This window comes from Halichoerus grypus, chromosome 14, assembly GCF_964656455.1.
Source record: "Halichoerus grypus chromosome 14, mHalGry1.hap1.1, whole genome shotgun sequence".
Taxonomy (NCBI): Eukaryota; Metazoa; Chordata; class Mammalia; order Carnivora; family Phocidae; genus Halichoerus; species Halichoerus grypus.
The window spans coordinates 64,220,358-64,239,943 of NC_135725.1; the positions used below are offsets into that span (position 1 = coordinate 64,220,358).

Here is a 19,586-nt window from a genome sequence, read left to right on the forward strand (position 1 = left end):
ATAGAAGATACTAAGTCTTTGGGTATATATGTATATTGGCTGTACTCTCTCAGTTGCAAAAGTCAGAAATTCAATTCAAGTCTGAAACACAAATTGGAATCAACTGGCTGACATAACAGATTTTCAAGGAGTCTGTCTGTAGGTTGTGAAGTTAGACTGATGTCATTAAAAAACTTTCTTTTTCTCCATCTTCCAAGTCTACATTTCTCTTTTGGATTCATTCTCAGGAAGGCTCTCTTCAGACATCCACAAAACTGTCCTTAACCACATCAGCTTAAATGGTTCTTAGCCTCTATAATCCTAGAAGAAGCACTCCTTTCCCAAAGGTTCCAGAAGAAGTTCCATGGAGAGCTCCGATTAGTCTGACTTAGGTCATTTGATCATCTCTGAACCAGTCATTGTGACTGAAAGGATGGACACTGAGCTGACCAGGCTCCATCACGTGCTCACCTCTGAAATGACAAGATAGAAGCTACCCTGCTCAAACCACATAGTCTGAGAGTAGGGGAGAGGTGCTTCTGAAATGAAAAATGGGCTTCTGATAGATTAATAAACTGATGTTCACTGTGTGTGTGTGTGTTTTGTTAAGACCAAATAGTAGCTAAAGTTCATCAGTGACATTGATGAGATCCTACTCAAATACCATTTATAATTTTGTTACGAATCTTTTGTTAGTTTAGAAAGTTTATGCTTAGCTACAACTTCTAACTTAAGAAATTAGTGACTGATCTTGGGTTGTTGTTGAGAAGTGCTAGATATGAAATTAAAATATTTTATGAATTCACATATACCAGCAAATACTAAAATAAATTACCATTCACTTTTGTACACACATTACTTAAAATATAAATATAAAATCATTAACTTTGGTAATATTAGCTTAAGGCCTGGGTGTTCAATAGATTTCAATAAATATTTGTTGACTTCTGGATGAATATATAAGTAAAATCCTAATTAGTTTTTTTGTATCATTTCATGCTCTTAAAATAATTTGATTTATTTTGGTAAAATATTTCAGGTGTTTGTAAGCATGAAATAAAACTAGACCAATGATCACTAGCTAATAAACGTGACTTATTTTATTTGACTTCCATGGTCTTTCAGTTATTAAGTTCATGAAAACAAAGTTAGGTTATTTTTTGAAATAAGAAAGGAATTCTTGGTGACTGTAATTAGGATTCACTTTAATAATAACATATGAGCAAAATAACTGATGATAATCTAAATGTGTAATTTACTTTGAGTCTCTGTGAAACAAGGAATTCTTTTGCAGAATAAAGAATTATTTTGCATCATTCTTCAAATTAAAGTCATAAAATGTCATGCTAATTATGCTTGAAATGTGAATTTTGATGTGATTGTAGGAGCCACTACAGCTTTATTCTGCATCATGCTTCTTTCAAATGGCAATCATAAAACCTTGAGAGATTTTCAATATAGGATCTTATTTCAGAAATCAACAGCATCCAGAACTAGGTTCATATCATGCTATGATTTAGCACTGGAAAAGAAATTCATATCATGCTATGATTTAGGTTACTGAATTGGAATGAAATAATGCTCACTCCCCTAAAATACACAATTTATTAGAGAAAACAGCTAGAGTTTCAGAGTGCACAGCCATAGAATTCTGTCTTCTAAAATTTCTTTGTAACTATCCCTATTAAAAGATCATACCACTATGACCTTCTGCATTTCTTTCTATTGCTTTTGAATGCTGCTCTCCCCAAATTATCCTGGATCTACAGTGAGATGAAGTTGCTAGTGTGTAAAATTTGGTCTCTCAAATAAATGAATTGATAAAGCAAGGCTGTCTTGCAGAAGATGGTGTCGTATTTTTCCTCAGGCAGCATTCCACGGGATCACCACATGACTATTTTATTAAGTACCTCCAAAGACTGACAACAGCATCCTTTCCACTTTGACCCTAGGCTATCATCAAATATGTATATAGAACACTTACAAAACTGTACAAAACAAAACCCTTCAGGGCCCTCCATTTCCTTACATGAGGAATGTTCTGGAATGACTCCTTCATTCCTACCTCTGCTCCTTTCCAGCTGCTCCATTTATGAGCTAATCCAGCCACTACCTTTTGACCTGTTTTTCACTTTCAGCTCCATAATCAGCCTTAGGTCTAAATAGCAGAACTGCCTCTCTGGTTCCATTCTTTTCATTCTTTTCAATGCCTTGTCGCATGCCAGTAGCACTGTCCTTCTTGATAGACAGCAGCCTTTGAAATTTATTAAAAACCTTAAGGTATTAGCTTTTTTTTTTTTTTTTGTCTAAAGACTATTCTCAGACTAGTCAAGGCAGAGAGTTCAAGGGCAAAATCTAGACTAACCTCAAGGTTTAGAGAGGAGGCATCCTGAGCTGATAAGAAATGAAAGGACAGTGGAGGGAGAGAAAGTTTGTATCACAAACCAAGTTTTACAATCAGAGAAATATTAGTTCTATGGATACTCCGTCGGGGCACAGGCAGAATGTGAAAGGACAGTTCAATTAACAAGCTGTGTTGAAAGCCAATGCCAGGGATTAGCAGAACAAATGTGATGGGCTCCCTATTGGAGAGGTGCTGCAGGCCTGCAGAGCAGAGGTGGACTTGCCCAGAGAGCCAGCCAGGATGGTGTTGGCACAAGGACTTCATCTCAGCTGTTTTTAAAATCCTCATTGCGTCCATACGTGGTACACCCCTTTCTGCCCTCACTTTTCAAGAGGATTTGTAGGTGTTCTTTGGCAGTGTGATAATTCAACTAGCAATGAATGCATCCAGTTTAGCTGGAAACCAACTAATATTTCTCTATCTTATTCTCAGGGATACTATGAGAGTCTTTATCAAATGTTCTGAAGAAGAACCATGAGAGACGATGGACTCTGAAAAACAAACTGAGGGTTCTAGAGGGGAGGGGGGTGGGAGGATGGGTTAGCCTGGTGATGGGTATTGAGGAGGGCACGTTCTGCATGGAGCACTGGGTGTTATGCACAAACAATGAATCATGGAACACTATATCTAAAACTAATGATGTAATGTATGGGGATTAACGTAACAATAAAAAAATAAAAAAAAAAATGTTCTGCCTATGTCTAGATAGACCATGCCTGACATTTTCCTAATCTACCCCTTGTACTAACTGGTCAGGATGACTTTCTTTTTCTCAGAGAACTGGTGTTTGTCCCTAGTGATCACAATGATCAGTTTTATATTGTGGTGTTCTTAACTCATTACTGGGATTATAGCTGTTCCATCTCCTATGTCCTGGCATCATTTTCACTTCTGTGACTCATCAAAGATTACTGAAATTAGCTGATTATGCAGTTCAGTATCCATAAATATAGTGTATCCAGGCTAGGATATGTATGGGTGATATAATGTAGTTGATGTTTTCTTATGATTTATTTATTCATTTTGGTTTTATTCATATTAATTGGACTAAGAAGTTCTAATATTTTCAAAATGTCATTCAGCATCATTATACCATTGACGACAAATAGTGAGGCTATTATTTCTTTCTTTGTACTGAAGGAAAAAAAAAGGTGGAGGAGAGAACTAGACCTTTTGTTGAACTTGTCTTCTTTTCAGGTGTGTCAGGTCATTGGTCTTTAGTGCTCTAGGAACTAGTCTTGCATATCTGAGCTGCTGCCTTAAAGATGAGTACCACAGCAAGGAGTGACTGAAAGAGTGAGAAATGCCCTGCCATCAAAGATATTTTGCTGAACTATCACACGTAAGCTTCATATTTCCCCCAGGTCATTTTTGGAAAAAAAAAGGTGGAAGTAATTTATAAATCCTAGTAAATTAAAAACATAAATGAGTTAACATATTATTATTATTATTTTTTTTTTTGCTGTTGTAAATGAAATGTGTTCCCTAGCCTCATCTCTTTTCATTATAAGGTAACTGGAAAATCAGAACCCTTGGCCATATCACCAACTACATTACAATTTATTTTTTTGTAAAAGCACTGGGACCATATTTGAAACTTCCAGTATATTATTAATGATTTTTCATTTCTTAACCACAAGTGATTTCTCACCAAAAGTCAGTCAAGGGTAATTTTGTGAGGAAACTTCAAATAAGTTGGACATCTGTGTCTGTAGGATAGGTTTAAAAATATTTTGGGAAAACAGTGTTATATAAAGTAAATGAGTGGGGCGGAAGTGTTAAAAGGTAATCTGAAGCAATTCTATACCAATTTAAAACAAATACTTAGCTGGTTTCAAAGTTCAGGGAGTCAGAACATTCTAGAAAGTACGGTCAAAAGAAACTCATACTACTAGGGATATTAAAGTCTTTTTCTGTTTATAAGGTAAAATATTACATAGAGAACACAGTATTACATGGAAAAGAAGGTTTATTTCCTGTTTGTGGAGTACCAACTACCCAGATCACCTCAGCACATGTTCTCCCAGCTACTGGGAATACAGTGTGCTGATGGCTCACAGCTGTCCCTCTACAGAAGCTGCTTTCAGTCAAAGGGAGATGTCTTTCCTAAGGTTATGCCCCCACTAGGGCAGCCCACATTCAATAAAGGGTCAATGTGGAGTTACCAGGCCCGACCCTGGCCTCAACTTCAGACAATTTTAAAGGGCCACCCTCTCTCCAGAGTTTCCTGTGGGATTAGCTGGAGCTTCTGCTGCAGCTGCACCATGCATCACAGTTCACCTTCTTCTGCCCGGTCGGCACAGGTGGAATTCATGGGATCCCTAGCTGATAAACCTTCCACATGAAAATCTTTACTCTAGAGTGTGTTTCTGGGCAACCAAACCTGTGATGCTACAAAAAATGGTTTTAGGGAGGCCTACTCTATAATTTTGGAGTTGGATGACCTCATCACCTGTGGTGGGTAGAATACTGACAGCCTTGGGCATGCTAGAATTCTATACCTGTTAAAATTTTCACTAGTGATGAAGTGGAACAGCATAACATTGGAAAGAAATGTATTGGCTGATGCAATATAACAGGCATTTGAGAGTTATGAGAAAAGTAGTTATTGTAAGAATCATGAATCAGATATCTCTTGGGTAATATTAATGCATTGGAGAGGATAATGAAAGGCTGAAGGTTGATTAAGACAAAATAAGAAAATGAGAGGGCCTTCTTGGCAGTATGTAAAGAAACTCTTGTAGCAGAAAAATTTGGGTAGAAAAATTTGAGAATCAGAGCTAAGATTTAATTATAAAAGTAGAACTCCAGAGAAATTTGAATTGTCTGCTCCAATAAGTTGGTTGTACCAAAGTCAGGGACCTGATGGGAAAGGTGTGGAACTCTGAGATTTGGAAGGAGGACATATGGATCACTGCACTCTATAAATTTAAAACCTCAGATCCCTCTGGGTCTATGTAAGTGACCTACTGCTTTCTATTAATGCCAGTGATTCTTCTTGCTTAAAGACAAGGTGGGGGCCTCTTCCTGGCAGGTCAGGACATGTCCCTATACAGACATACCCCCACTCCTCTCCTGGTCACCAGACTCACAGGACCAAATCTCAGCACTCAACTGGGGAATGACTGGGCCTGCTAAGGAAGAAAAAGGACCATATGCTAAAAAAAGGAGGTGCAGACTTTTGACAAAATGTACCAAGGCATCTATATAAATATTATCAATTATAAAATTCAGCTCCTCTACATCTTTGCTTCCTTTTTTGTTTGCTTGGTCTGTAGAAATCTTTCGCGAGTGTCTTTTCATCTTTTTCTCCATATATTTCCAACAGTTTTCTTTAAAAATATTTTGTGGCAGCATTATTTGGCACATAAATTTTTATTATGGATATATAATTTTCTCCTTCTATCAGTAGCTTGAAGAGGTTGTGCCTGACCAGCATAGTTGTTCCTATTTAGGAAAGCAATAAAATCCGCTTTGTGCTTTCTTATTTCAGGTATTGAGATGTGATCTCACCCTTTAACAATGCTTACTTCATTGAGTTGTTGTGAAGGCTAACGTGAAAGCAGTAAACAGTCAATAAATATTCTTCCCATGCTATGTTACTTAATGCCTAAATGTTTAACATAGCTTGAACATTTTATCAACATCAAAAAGGCCCTCATTTCCCCTTCAGGGCTTCGAATTTTATTTTTATCTTATGCTATTACTATATTCCTTCCCTCTTTTCTTCTTTCCTTTCTGGAATTGCCTGAAAGATGTTTTGAGCTATGCCAATTTGCTTGCCTTTAATCCTTTGTTTTTGTTATTTTTGATTAGAAGAATCTTTGAGGTAGAGTCAATTTAATAATTAATAATTTGTTCTAATTAAATATTTTGTTACTTCTAGAAAGAGCTATTTATTGTGTTCATATCTAATTTCAGACACTTCTAGGGAATTAATTCAGTTCACATCATTATTAAAAATCTAAATCTCAGGGCACCTGGGTGGTTCAGTCGGTGAAGCATCTGACTCTTTTATCTCAGCTCAGGTCTTGATCTCAGGGTTGTGAGTTCGGGCCCTGCGTTGGCTCCATGCTGGGTATGCAGCTTACTTAAAAAAGATCTTCTAAATCTCCAAAGCCAGGACCTTTTAGTTTAGCTATTTAGCTATTTAAAATAGGAGATAGTAGTGGTGAGGTGAGAAGTTGGCAGGAGCTACAGTAGGAAGCAGATGAGGGCTGGTGTAGACTCTGTAGTTATGTGTCTGAACTATAATACTCTACAGACCTGGGACCTCACTGACCAGAGCTATGTTTGGTTTAAGGCTAAATGGGAGTACTTTTTACCTGAAAGCCAAATAGACCACTTAGACCCATGGTTTTTGGTACTCAGTAAGTAGAGTTTTCTCTCCTTGAAAATAATCTACGTATGAAACCAAACAGAGGTCTGAGAATTACTTGGTAAGTCTACAGACTAAGAAATGAGTTGGATGTGCAGGTCAAGGTCTGTCTAAATCCATAATCATGGTCTAGTTTGATATGAACCTTTCATCTAAGCTGGTATTGGCGATATACCTTCCAAGATTCTCTTCCCATTTGAAGATAATATTATAAAATTAGTAGAGATAATAGTATTTGAAAATAAGCTCTTTTTTCCTGAGTGATGTCAAATGACTTCCTAGTTGCTTGTAAAAGCTCCTATTTTATGTCAGGCAGAGACAACACTCTTTATTTTATAACATGTATTTCATAGCCCTTTTTATGAAAAAAAGGCTAGATCAGGGTTTCTCACCCTGGCATTCTGGACCTTTTGGGCAGAACACCTTTATGGCAGATGCAGTCTTACCCTTTTCTAGCATTTCCCCCAATTTAGGAAAAAAGATAGCATGTAACAATTATATTAGACTCATGGAGTGTGAGAGATGGCAGGAAGCTTCACAGTGTTTTGAGTCCTTAGGAAAAGTACAAGGGTCAAAGATATGTTATCAGTCCTTGGTTTTAACTCCAATTTCATTGTATGAGTCTTGGTACTGTCATATGATTGATCTCTAAAGTCACCTCTAGCAATATGAATTATTTACCTTTATGTTCTCAATACCTCTGATGTTGTGTGATGCATAATAGGCACTTGATAAAGTTTGTTGAATGACTGAATATCCTGAATGTTTTGTGAATCTAAATTCACATTTTCACAGGCATTCAAAATTATAATTTATGCTTGTCTAATTTACCACTGTAACCCTGAAACTTACCATAATGAGAGGTACAGTATAAGTACTTAGTAAATAATTATTTGATAAAAGCATGAACAAATAGTATAGAATTCTTAGATTATATGATCATTGACAACAATATGACTCCCAAAGCCTTACCATATTATTTTTATTCAAAACCTGTCTCGGTAAAGGACACTTACAAAAGACGTATATGTATTTCCACCCATCACTGTATTATTCCCACGCAAGTCATGGTATTATAATACATATTTGTCCAAGAAGTGAGAAGTTCTTGCACTGAATGAGAACTTGTTCAGGCAAATTCCACCCCTACCACAAGCTATGGTTGCTCAAAGACTTTTTCTTTGGTCTTGGAGAGAGCCTCTGTTAGATGCTAGTCAAATTTTGATTCCCTTTAAGTCAGGATCACACAGAAAGATATAAGGGGAAATCTCCATGCTGTAGCATTAGAAGGACTTAGGTTTCAGGTCCAATTTTGCCTACTAGACATGTGTGGTTCAGAAAGTTTTTATCCAGTGTAAGCCTCAGGTTTTTCATCTGCTAACTAGGGCTAAATAATACTTGCCTCATTGACTTATCCAGGTAAATGAAAGAAAACAATAGCTGTCAAGATCCATTCCTTTTTAAAATAAGCTTACCATTTTATTTTGTGGTACATAATGGATATGTTCCAAAAATTTGCATGTATGCACACAATCAATTTTCTGTGAATTGTATTTAACTTGTTATGAAACAGAGAATTTTTCCTTTTAATATCGTCTTGCTTTAATTCTTTTGAGATGGGAGTAGGGTGCCCGTAGTTTGTTTTGAGATTTCAGGTTTGGGTATGCATGGTTTTGCAGCACAAATTCTTAATTTCAGTTAGCAAATAATCATTTTAAATTTTAATTTAAAAATTCACTTTAAATTGAAATAATATGGTTTCTTGGCCTCCCAGTGAATTCTGGTCCCCAGACTTTTATGTTGTACACATTAAAACAAATGAGTGTATCATAGTAGTTAAGATCACTGGAAAGGGACTGCCTGGGCTCTTGCCTAGCTCTGGTCTTTACCAGCTATGTGGCACTGGGGAACCTAACCTTGTTGCACCTCAGTTTCCTAATGTGCAAAATGAAGATAAAAGTAGTACCTATCTCCTGTTGTTATTATAGGACTTATGATCACCATACATATCTTCCATATGATAGGTGGTAAACAATAACTAATTAATTAACTAATTAATGCATTTATTTATTTCCAAAACCTATCTTGGAACTTATGCTTGTAAATTGTAAAGGCAGAGCTAGCAGAGGGCATGTAAAGGCCTGGGTTTTGTTTTTCAACTTACTCAGAACACTGTTCATAAAGCAGATGTTTAAAATGGGGCTCTCCATAGTGTTTTTGAGATTCTCTGGTGTATATTTAATTCTATTGCTCTTCCTAAGTGCTTCCAATACACTTAGATGGCTTCACAGTTGAATTTTTCTCTCATCTGTTGTGGAATTCACTAAAGATAGTATATAGCTATAAATAAGCCTATCCATGCAATTGTAACCATGGCAACCACCAGCCTTCAAACGGGGAGATGGGGCTCACATGGCTGGTCTCAACTTCACAACAGCCCAACATGTCCCCTTTCAAATTAGACAGCTCAGAATTGTGCTTTGCACACAACACAGCTATTTGTTGCTCTCCGCAGTATCTATCATTTACTTCAATCTAATACAATTCATTTCTGACTTTAACACATTCTCTGAAAGAATTGTACTAAATTCTGTGGGGAATAAAAAAAAAAAAAGTGACCTAAGCTAAGTCCTTCCACCAACATACAGAGGGTTCTTCCTAACATTTAGGTTTCTTAGGTCACTCCCTCACTGAAAACTCCTCAGTGGCTCCCTGGTAGATATAGAATTTGGCTCTTGCTTACTTTTTAGCTTCATATTTCACTCTCCTTCCCATGGCACCTTAAATTCCAGGCTTTGAAAATTCTATGTTCTCCAATGCTGTTCTCTCTGTATTTGAAACTGTCTCCCAGCTCTCTTATTTGCCTTTCAAATTTTTACCTTTTTTCCCCTCCAGTCTCGGCTGAAGTGCTTCTTGTGAAATTTTCTCTTATGGTATGGTTTTAAGATTAATTTAATTTACATAGGAGCCAGTTGGTTCTCCCTTGTTCACATGAGTGATTCAGTGGAATTTAAGTACTTACCTTACTAGGTACAGTCAATGAAAAACAAAAACAAAACAACAACAAAAAATCCAAAAGTTCATTTATCAAAAAGGATGGACATGGTAAATGTTACTTAGTCTAGTCTCAGCATAGAAGATAGTTATGATTTGATTTTCTTCTTTGAATGAATATGGCTGGTGAGAGTTGTGAATGTAGATATTTGGTGAAGGGTTTTGGGGCTTCATGTAATGACTCTCAAAAAATTTATAGAATTTGACTGACTATAAATGGTAGATAAAGAAAAGTGAGGTAACTGTGATGTCCAGGTGACTGTGATAATGATGTCATAAGTTGAGAGAGGAGTCAGAGGAAGAATATATTTGGTGGGAGAGTTATCCTTGAGTTTTGACACATTGCATTTTTGAGGTGTCATTAGAATATCCATGTCTAGTACAAAGTTGAAATTTCTGCTTACCTCAGGAACTAGAAATGTAGATTAGAAAATCATCAAAATATAGGTGGAAATTTAAGGCATTGACATGAATGAAACTGATCAGGAAGAGTATAGATTGAGAGGAGATACCTGTTCTAGAAGGAGACATCAGAGCAGATTCGGAGAGAGTCGCTAAGAGAGGGACAATCAAAGGGTCAAGTGCCCTGGGCAGGTGCAGAGACTGGCCTTGAGTAGTAGGAGACATTTTCCCTTTGAGCCCAGTGGGAAAGAGCAGAATTGCATGGAAGTGAGTTTAGACACTGTCCTCTATCCTCTCTGAACAAAGTAGGAGTCAAGGCATCTATGGAGAGTGAAGGGTGCAGGGGCATGCTTACCACCACTTCCAAGAATAGAATCCTTTGAAGTTCTGCTGTGGGAAATATTTAGGGAAGGGAGAAAATAACTAGGATTAGATTAAAGAAGCTGAAATTGGGCAATTTATCTCTAAGTGAAGTCCGACAATTTATGTGATTTCTTTTATTGGGATTTAATTGTTTGGAAGTAGAAATCAAAATGAATAAGAATGAAGAGATGACATTCTTTCCTATACATCCCTTCTTGTTTGCTCCATTCCAGCCGTCTTAACTTCCTTCCTTTTTCTTGAACACATCTGGTATACTAGCTATTCCCTCTGTAGGAATGTTCTTCATACAGGTAAGCTAGCCATGTGGCTTCCTTCCTTCCTGTCTTTCCTCATATCTGGCCTTCTCAATGATGTTCATGCTGACCATCTTAGTTAATACAATAACTTCAATCCTCTACATTTTTGATCTCCTATCTCCATCCCCTTCTTTTGGCCATAGTACTTACCTCCTGATATATTAAATAATTGACTCCTTTATCATGTTTACTCTTTATTGTCTATCCATGAGGATATTGTTTTTTGTTCTGTTATGAGGTATCCTAAATGACAGAACACAGTGTGGTGCATAGTAGTAGCTCAATAAATATTTGTTGAATGAAATTAAAGTGACTTAAGAAATGTGAATGTCAGTGAAGGCTTATATTGGTTATTAGTTTTTACCAAACCAGAAACAGAAAACTGCACTTTTTATGGTTACTTTTTGGATATAATTTGTAACAAATTTCTTAAGTTATAAAATTAAATTATCCCCCCTCCCTCTTCAGACACCCACTTCTCAGTCTCCCTCCATATATAGTTATAGTTATAACCTGCTCTGATAGATCACTCACTCACATCTAAGAATAAAATCCTCTTAATATAATTATATCTCACACAGGCATTTTGCATTCTAAATTTCTTTCTCATTTATTTAATTAAGTGAGCTGGGTTAGTTCCAGATGTCTAAAAGCCTTTCAAAAGTTGGCTTAGGTGTTTTCTTGGTGTTGATAGGTGGGGATGGACCATGACCGTGGCATAATGAAGAGGTGCCTGTTCTACCTCTGGGTGAGATGGCCCTTGTTTTGACCACATTTCTTTGTTAATGCTTAACCTAGAAAAAAGATTCTCAGTTTTGCCCAAAGAATTTTAGGTAACCAAGTAACTAGACTCAATTGTAAGAGTCAATGAACTATTTTTATGTTTCGTAGAGTTATCCTACACGTGTGCCCACAAAGTAACCTTGAGACTATTAGATGCTATCATTTCTTTTCCCTGTATTTGAGGATCTGGTGAAAGTGATAAAAACTTCAGATCAAAGCAGTTTTCCTACAACGTAAAAACAGCAGTGACCTTAGATCAGATTGAGAGTTGGGGCTTCTGCTCAGCTGAGCCCAGCAACCTTCTCGCCTTCTCCCAGTGCGTGTGTCTCCGTCACGTGGGATCTGCATCCTGGAGTGAGGGAGGCTTGCTCTCATTCTTCTCTCGACTCTCACACTTAGGAGGCCTTGCACATTTTACCATGGAAGTAATCTCTTTCAGCTGTCCTCTCTTGCTACTAATATTTTTCATAAATATTCAGTGGAGATCAGTGGAAAAGAATTTGTGGGTAGGCACAGACTTCTCTCGTGTCTGGACTCCTATGCATTCTCATCAGTTCAAACTTATCTCTTAACATTTTATGAAAATCCCAGATGTTTTCTTCTTGTCCATTTCTGTGATGGCTACCTCCTATCTCTACTGCTCTGCCAAAGACAAAACAATCGTGGGATCCATTTCTCCTCGGGGGGCATTGCCTTCTTTTTTGGATTTTAGTTCAGTAGGTTACCTGGTGACCTCAGTTCTCTGAGGGGTCTCAAACATTATGATTTTTAAAGGCTATCTGGATTGTTCTCATTGTTAGGATAAGAACTACTTTTTCTTCTTATTTTCTACATCTTAGGTGGAAGATATTAATATGTAGAAGGATTCTTTGGTTCTTTCCATAGTCTCTGGCTATTTCTAAATCTCTTGGTTTCCTGCTCACATTTTAAAGCTTTTATTTTCTTTCAACATGTCTGACATAGTTATATTTTTATATTCTGTGTCTAGTAATACCATTATCTGGAATATTTGCAGATCTGATCTGCTGTCTGTTGCTTTTGATGTCTCTCAGTGATTGTTCTTTGTATTGTGTATTTTGGGATTTTTGACTATGAGCTCATGTTATTTGAACTTTGTCTGTGGGAATACTTTAAATCCAGGATTGAAGTTGAATTCCTTTATTTATTTATTAAAGATTTTATTTATTTATTTGGCAGAGAGAGACACAGCGAGAGAGGGAACACAAGCAGGGGGAGTGGGAGAGGGAGAAGCAGCGGGGCTCCATCCCAGGACCCTGGGATCATGATCTGAGCCGAAGGCAGATGCTTAACGACTGAGCCACCCAGATACCCTGAAGTTGAATTCCTTTAGAGAGGATTTGTGTTTACTTCTACATGGAACATAACCAACCATTTTATATTAAATTATCTGCCTGAGCTTTTTTAGACCACACTGGTAGCATGAGTGGTCGTTTTAGTTATGAAGTCTTAGGGAGGGTACCTTTTTTCCCTTACCAAGCACAAGGGCCAAGACAGTTTGATTTCTGCATCATGCCATTTTGGAAGGTGGATTTACTTTTATTCACCACTGTACTTACGATATAGCTCTTAGAGATCCTGGTTGCCTCTCTTAGGTAGACTTGTAAATTTTTCTGTCTTCTACGACATGGGTAACCATTAAAAGAGATTAACGTCTCCACAGAAACTTAAGAAAAAGCCAGCTTTTGTGCTTGTTTTCCTCTTACTCCTTCATTTGACCTCTGTGGATTTCTTACTTTGTACCTGTTCTGCAAAGCATTGATTAAAAAAAATATTGTGTCAGCATTTAGGTATGAGGGTCATTTGGGGTATCTAGTATGTCACACCCCCATGAACAGAATTCCTCTTTTAAAATTTCTTTACTGCTGTGTTAGTGGGGTCTCAGAAGAGAGAAGAATTTGTGCTTTCAAGTCATATTGTTTAACTTCAGAAACTAAAGACTTCCTTTCAAAGAACATAATGTTATTCAAATGGCTACTAAGAGGTTTAAAAACAAATAATGTTCTTTAGAGTGACTCACAAATTTCCTGTTCTTAGAACATCTTTCCCCATAGGCTGATATTTTGTTACCAATTATAAGCCTATGACTAATTAGCATCTTTCCAGGTTTTCTCATCCAGGCTGTTTTCAGGAAACATAGGATAATAAAAGAAGGAAAGTGGTCTTGATATGTACATGTCCCCAAATTCCAATCTCATTGTTTATATGAATTTGGGGTGGATTATCCTTAAGGTAAAAGGAGATTTGATATTCTTTCTCCCTCTTCTTTGAACAACCCATGATTCTTCCAGACCTTTGATTTAACACTTGGGTTCTACCAGAGAATTCAGCCATGCAGAAAGTTGTTTGAGTGCCTATTTTCTCGATTTTCCCAAAGATGGTAAACATTAGTACCATCCTAACTACACAGGAAATAAGTTAATTCATTATATACCATGGGTTAACTAAGGCTAACATTAAGGCTTAATTCTCTCTGGGAACCTCACATGAGAAGGGCTGCTAAGACTTCTTTTCCACATGCCATTCATCAGGGGGCCCTTCAGCTGACTCCAGTTCCAAAGGAAACAAGAAACCTAGCTTTTTAGAGGGATTGCAGGAAAAGGGAAGAAAAGAGAAGGCCATTTACTGTAATTCATTATGGTCTTCCAGTGCTTTTTATATTCCATCTCTAAATGGTAGAGTGGCTGAAAATATGCAACAGTTCAGTAAAAAGGACCTGATTTTCTCAATAAGCCATGATTTTAGAAATCTCATTTGTTTCCATGACTCAAGGACAGTTTTCTTGATTGAAGAAAAAGAACTGAGTGTAATTTAAAAATGTGAGTTTTTACTCCTAATGCTACCTTTTCCTGTCTTCCACTCTTTGTGGGGCAAAATCTTCCTGACATCAAAGACTAGTGAACTACTTCAGTTCTATCAATACCTAAATGACTTTTTTGTTTTGTTTTGTTTTAAAGATTTTATTGACTTATTTGAGAGAGTGAGAGAGGGAGAGCACGAGTTGGGGGAGAGGGCAAAGAGAGAGGGAGGAACAGGGTCCCCACTGAGTAGGGAGCCCGATGTGGGACTCCAATCCCAGGACCCTGGGATCATGACCTGAGCTGAAGGCAGACACTTAACCAACTGAGCCACCCAGGCACCCCTACCTAAATGATTCTTACATTTATTTTAAATAGCTCGAGGTTATGTGCTTTGGGATAACAGCTGTGGTGTAAAAGTACCATAGAGAGTTAACTTCAAATTAAGTTATAAATACCTAACACTATGATCCACTTTCTAGTAGAATGCCACAGAACAAACCACTGATCAATATAAAATTTCAGATTATTTTAATTAATCCTAAACCATTTACTAATCTTTATGCTATCTGTTCCCCCAGAGAGCAGTTATTCTTTTTTTTAAATTACAAAAAAAACACATTTATTTATTTATTTTAAGAGAGAGAGCATGAGCAAGGGGATGTCAGAGGGAGAGAATCCTTAAGCAGACTCTCTGCTGAGCATAGAGCCTGACATGGGGCTCAATCTCATGACCCTAAGATCATGACCCAAGCAGAAACCAAGGGTCTGACGCTCAACTGACTGCACCCCCTAGGTGCCCTGAGCCTTTATTCTAAAATAGATCAGATTCTTTTTCACTCCCATATTTAAAAATATTTAAAAGCTCTCTATTGCATAATGAACTTGTTAGAGAATTCATGGCCCTTCAAATCTAGCTTTTGGTTTAAACACACTGCATACCCTTTGTATTAACTTACCATATCTTTGCTCATGCTCGCTCCTCCTCCTACCTGGAGTGCCATTTTCTACTTTCCCATGTGGCAAACTTTCATTAATCCCTCAACTGTCAACTCAGTATCACCTTTACTCTTCTTCAAGAATGGAAAAATGGCAGGGTTCTCAAACTTGATTGTATGTGAAATCACCTAGGCAACTTAAAAAAAAAAAAAAGAGAAAGAAAGAACAATTTCTGGGCCCCCTACCCAGAAATTCTGATTTAGTTGGTCTGTAGTGTAACCTAGGCATCAATATTTTTTTTAAATGTTGCCAGGTGAATATAATATACAGTCTAGTAGAACCCCTGCTGGTATGATTAAGAGCCCAGAGACTTTATCAGACTTGAATCTTAACTGTACCACGGTATTACTTTTTTGTTTTCTCATCTGTAAAATTGAGAAAATAATCATATTTAATTCTTAGGATTGCTGCGAATGCAAGGTTAGATAACGCAGGTAAAGAGCTTAGCTTAAAACCTGCCATAATAAGGGAACACTTGCCTGGCTCAGTCAGTAGAGTATGTGACCCTTGATCTAGGGAGAGTGAGTTGGAACTCCATGTTGGGTGTGGAAGCTACTTAAAAAGAATAAATAAATAAGAAATTAAAAAAAACCGTACCATAATAAATATTAGCCACTATGAGTAGGTAAATTAGTTGTTCCCTCTGGGTCTTGACATTTATTATTATTTAAATTTATTATTTTTTAAAGATTTTATTTATTAGAGAGAGAGAGAGAAAGTGAGCACCAGTGGGGGGAAGGGGGAGGAGCAGACTCCCCAGTGAGCAGGGAGCCTGACTCGGGGCTCCATCCCAGGACCCCAAGATCATGACCTGAGCTGAAGGCAGACGCTTAACCAACTGAGCCACCCAGGCTCCCCTGACATTTATTATTTTTTAAATTAAAATTTAACTCAATTACGATCTTCATCATAGTGTGCTATGGTTCTGAAAAGTATTTGTTTGGTTCTCCATCCATGGATTATATCATCCTTGGGAGCAGCCTGGTCCTAGCAGTCGTTGCCCCCAGCTTCCTGGTCCATCAAATTGTCTCTTCTACACCTTATCTCTTAGACAAAATATAGTTGAAGACTTAATTCTCTCTTTGGAGGAAAAGTGCAGAAGCCTTGTTTGTTTTAATTTTTTATTTAAATTCAAGTTAGTTAACATATACTGTATTATTAGTTTCAGGGGTAGAATTTAGTGATTGATCAGTTGCATATAACACCCAGTGCTCATTACATCAAGTCAGAAACCTTTTTTAGCTATCTCCCTTCACTGAGGCACTTCCCTGTCAAATGTCTGCAACGATGATTTCTCCCTTTTTCCTCTGTGCTGCTTGGTACTTTGTAAAAACTGTTATACAGGAACCCATACTCTTTATTTACAAGTTCAATTCTACTTTAGACTATAAGCTGTCTGAGGGCAAGTTCTATGTCTCTTTTCATTTGCACATCTGGCTTCTTGTAGTGTCTGGGAACATAGTAGGTGCTCAGTTTGTTGGAAGAAAAAAAGGAAGAAAGAAATTTGGAGAGAAGTAGATGTATTCCTAAGCCTACTTTAGAAGTATGATTAAAAGCAGTCTTCAAAAATATCTGTTTCGGGGCGCCTGGGTGGCTCAGTCGTTAAGCGTCTGCCTTCGGCTCAGGTCATGATCCCAGGGTCCTGGGATCGAGCCCCGCATCAGGCTCCCTGCTCGGCGGGAAGCCTGCTTCTCCCTCTCCCACTCCCCCTGCTTGTGTTCCCTCTCTCGCTGTCTCTCTCTCTGTCAAATAAATAAATAAAATCTTTAAAAAAAAAAAAAAAATATCTGTTTCAAGAATTTAGATAGAACAGAAGGCAGATGTGCATATTGAGAAAATCTCAGACAACATAAATTCATAAATCATGGTGTAGCTGTCACAGACTGAGCTGGAGGAATTTTTGAATATTGAGTACGAATACATTAATAATTTCCTGAGCTCTTCAATACAGTGTTCTAATTCTCTGCCTATTCCTTCTCCTTCCCTATTCCTTCCATGTTTGCTACTAAACTAAGCAACTACTATGTCATGTCTTAAGATCAGAATACAATAATTGGGTTAATTTCTTACACATAGACTATTGGATCACAATGTTCCTTGGAAAAGAAAAAGTTGAGGAAGTAAATAGAAATATTAAATTCTCTTTGCCAGAATGCTGATGAAGAATGCTTCAGGGGGATATAATAATAATGCTGTGAAGAGCTATGACTATATAAAAGTGCTAAAAAGAAATCAGAATTTAATCTGTGTATTCTTTATGATTAAATGGAAAATTAAAATCAGCTTAATAGTCATGCTGTTCAAGTGTTTTGTGGCATTTTAACAGCATATTTCAAATTTAGTACCAAACTCATTATACAATATTTCAAATATCTGAATTTTGCCATAACCACAAGATCATTAAAATGTACGTTGTCCTTCCCCTGTGGGAATTATATACCATTTCTTATTTATTTGCCTTGGGGTATGTTTCAAAGTACTTAGTATTACTATTTATGATTCACAGTAGACAAAATAAAAATGAACTACAGTCTCCATTACTTGTAAAATTTAGACAGTGTTATATTTTATATTTCTATTCTTTTGTTTTCTTTTAGAAGAAAGAACATTTATCTTGTTTCTTTTTACAGAAATGATGAAGGCTAATTATTTAACATTTTAAAAGCAAATAAGAGCAAAACAAAATAAATAAAAATCTTGTATAATCTCATGACCCAACAATACTTTGTTATTTTGTTTTATTTTATTATTTTATATTTTATTTCAGCCCTTTTTTCTATGTGAAAGGACATTAATTTAAAGGTAATAACCTGCAGATATTGTTATATACCTGTAAGTTCAAATATTAAAAGTATTTGTGCAGCCTAACTTTTATATTCATTGCTTGCTTCAACGGAAGTTGGGAACAGAAGTTGGGAAAAAGGGATAAAACATGTATTATCTTAGCATTCTATCCAGAAGCCTTCCACAACAGTTTTTGAACAAATGAGTTGAGAATGAGAAGGAACTAGAATCCAGCTGCTACATGAAAGCTGGAAATGCAGGTGGGGGGTCAGGTTGGCTAATGTCAGAAAGAGCAGAATCAGGGTGCCTGGGTGACTCGGTCGTTAAGCGTCTGCCTTTGGCTCAGGTCATGATCCCAGGGTCCTGGGATCGAGCCCCGCATTGGGCTCCCTGCTCGGCGGGAGCCCTGCTTCTCCCTCTCCCACTCCTCCACTTGTGTTCCCTCTCTCGCTGTCTCTCTCTCTGTCAAATAAGTAAGTAAAATCTTAAAAAAAAAAAAAAAAAGAGTAGCAGAATCAGAAGCAGGAAGAAAGGGGAGATGCAAAGGTGAACCCCATAGGTTGGAACAGGAAGGACCAGAGAAGCAGATCCCAGCAGATAAGGGAGCCCAAAGGATCTTACATCTTTTCTTTTATCCTATCCTATTTGATATTAACTGCAAAAGAGAGCACAAGAGACAAACTATCCTCTTTCACTGTACAGATTAAAGTGCAAATACTCTAATCACTCACTCCTCACCTCTACAGTGTCTTTAGTTTTGAAGACAAAGTTTCATTATTCTGAATGGTCAAGAAAGGTCAAACTTCAAGCCAAGATTGGGGAGAGGTGTGTGCCCCACTGGGATAATTGATACTCCATACTTTTGCAACTCTCAGGCAAAACTGTTGCCAATTTTTCTTTTATATTAATATTTCATCTAATAAACTAGAAATCCCATGAGGGAGCTACTGTGAGCCCTATTTTACATCCAAGGAAAAGAAGGCTTAGGAGAATTAAATCATTTGTTCAAGTTTACACATATAATGAAGGAGCCCCAATTGAAATTGACAGGAAGGATATTGTATGATTTTTAAAAATCTTTGAAATCATCAAGATGAATTCAGGAATATTAAATGGGAACTCTCTAGGTTTTAAGGTTGTGAACAAAATCCCCTAATGGGAAGAACAATTTCACATCAGATATGTAGAACTCATTTCCTCAAGATTTGGAATCATCTAAGAAGATAATTTGTTCAAGAAAGATTGCCATATGAAAATTATAGATTTTTGGATACATTTTTAACTTCTAAGCCTTTTTATTCTTGGGG

General features: G+C 37.1%; 1 long non-coding RNA gene across 3 annotated transcripts in view; it reads left to right on the top strand.

Moving 5' to 3' along the window:
- Positions 1-19,586, top strand: part of LOC118524115 (uncharacterized) — a 271,525-nt gene that overhangs the window by 188,255 nt on the left and 63,684 nt on the right. For 2 of the 3 annotated variants that reach the window (XR_004911434.2, XR_004911436.2), the window contains one exon: positions 2,816-3,016. The exons of the other annotated variant lie outside the window; for it this stretch is intronic. This is a non-coding gene — a long non-coding RNA (uncharacterized LOC118524115). Of the gene's footprint in view, positions 1-2,815; positions 3,017-19,586 lie in introns of those variants that run through there. 3 annotated transcript variants of the gene reach the window in all.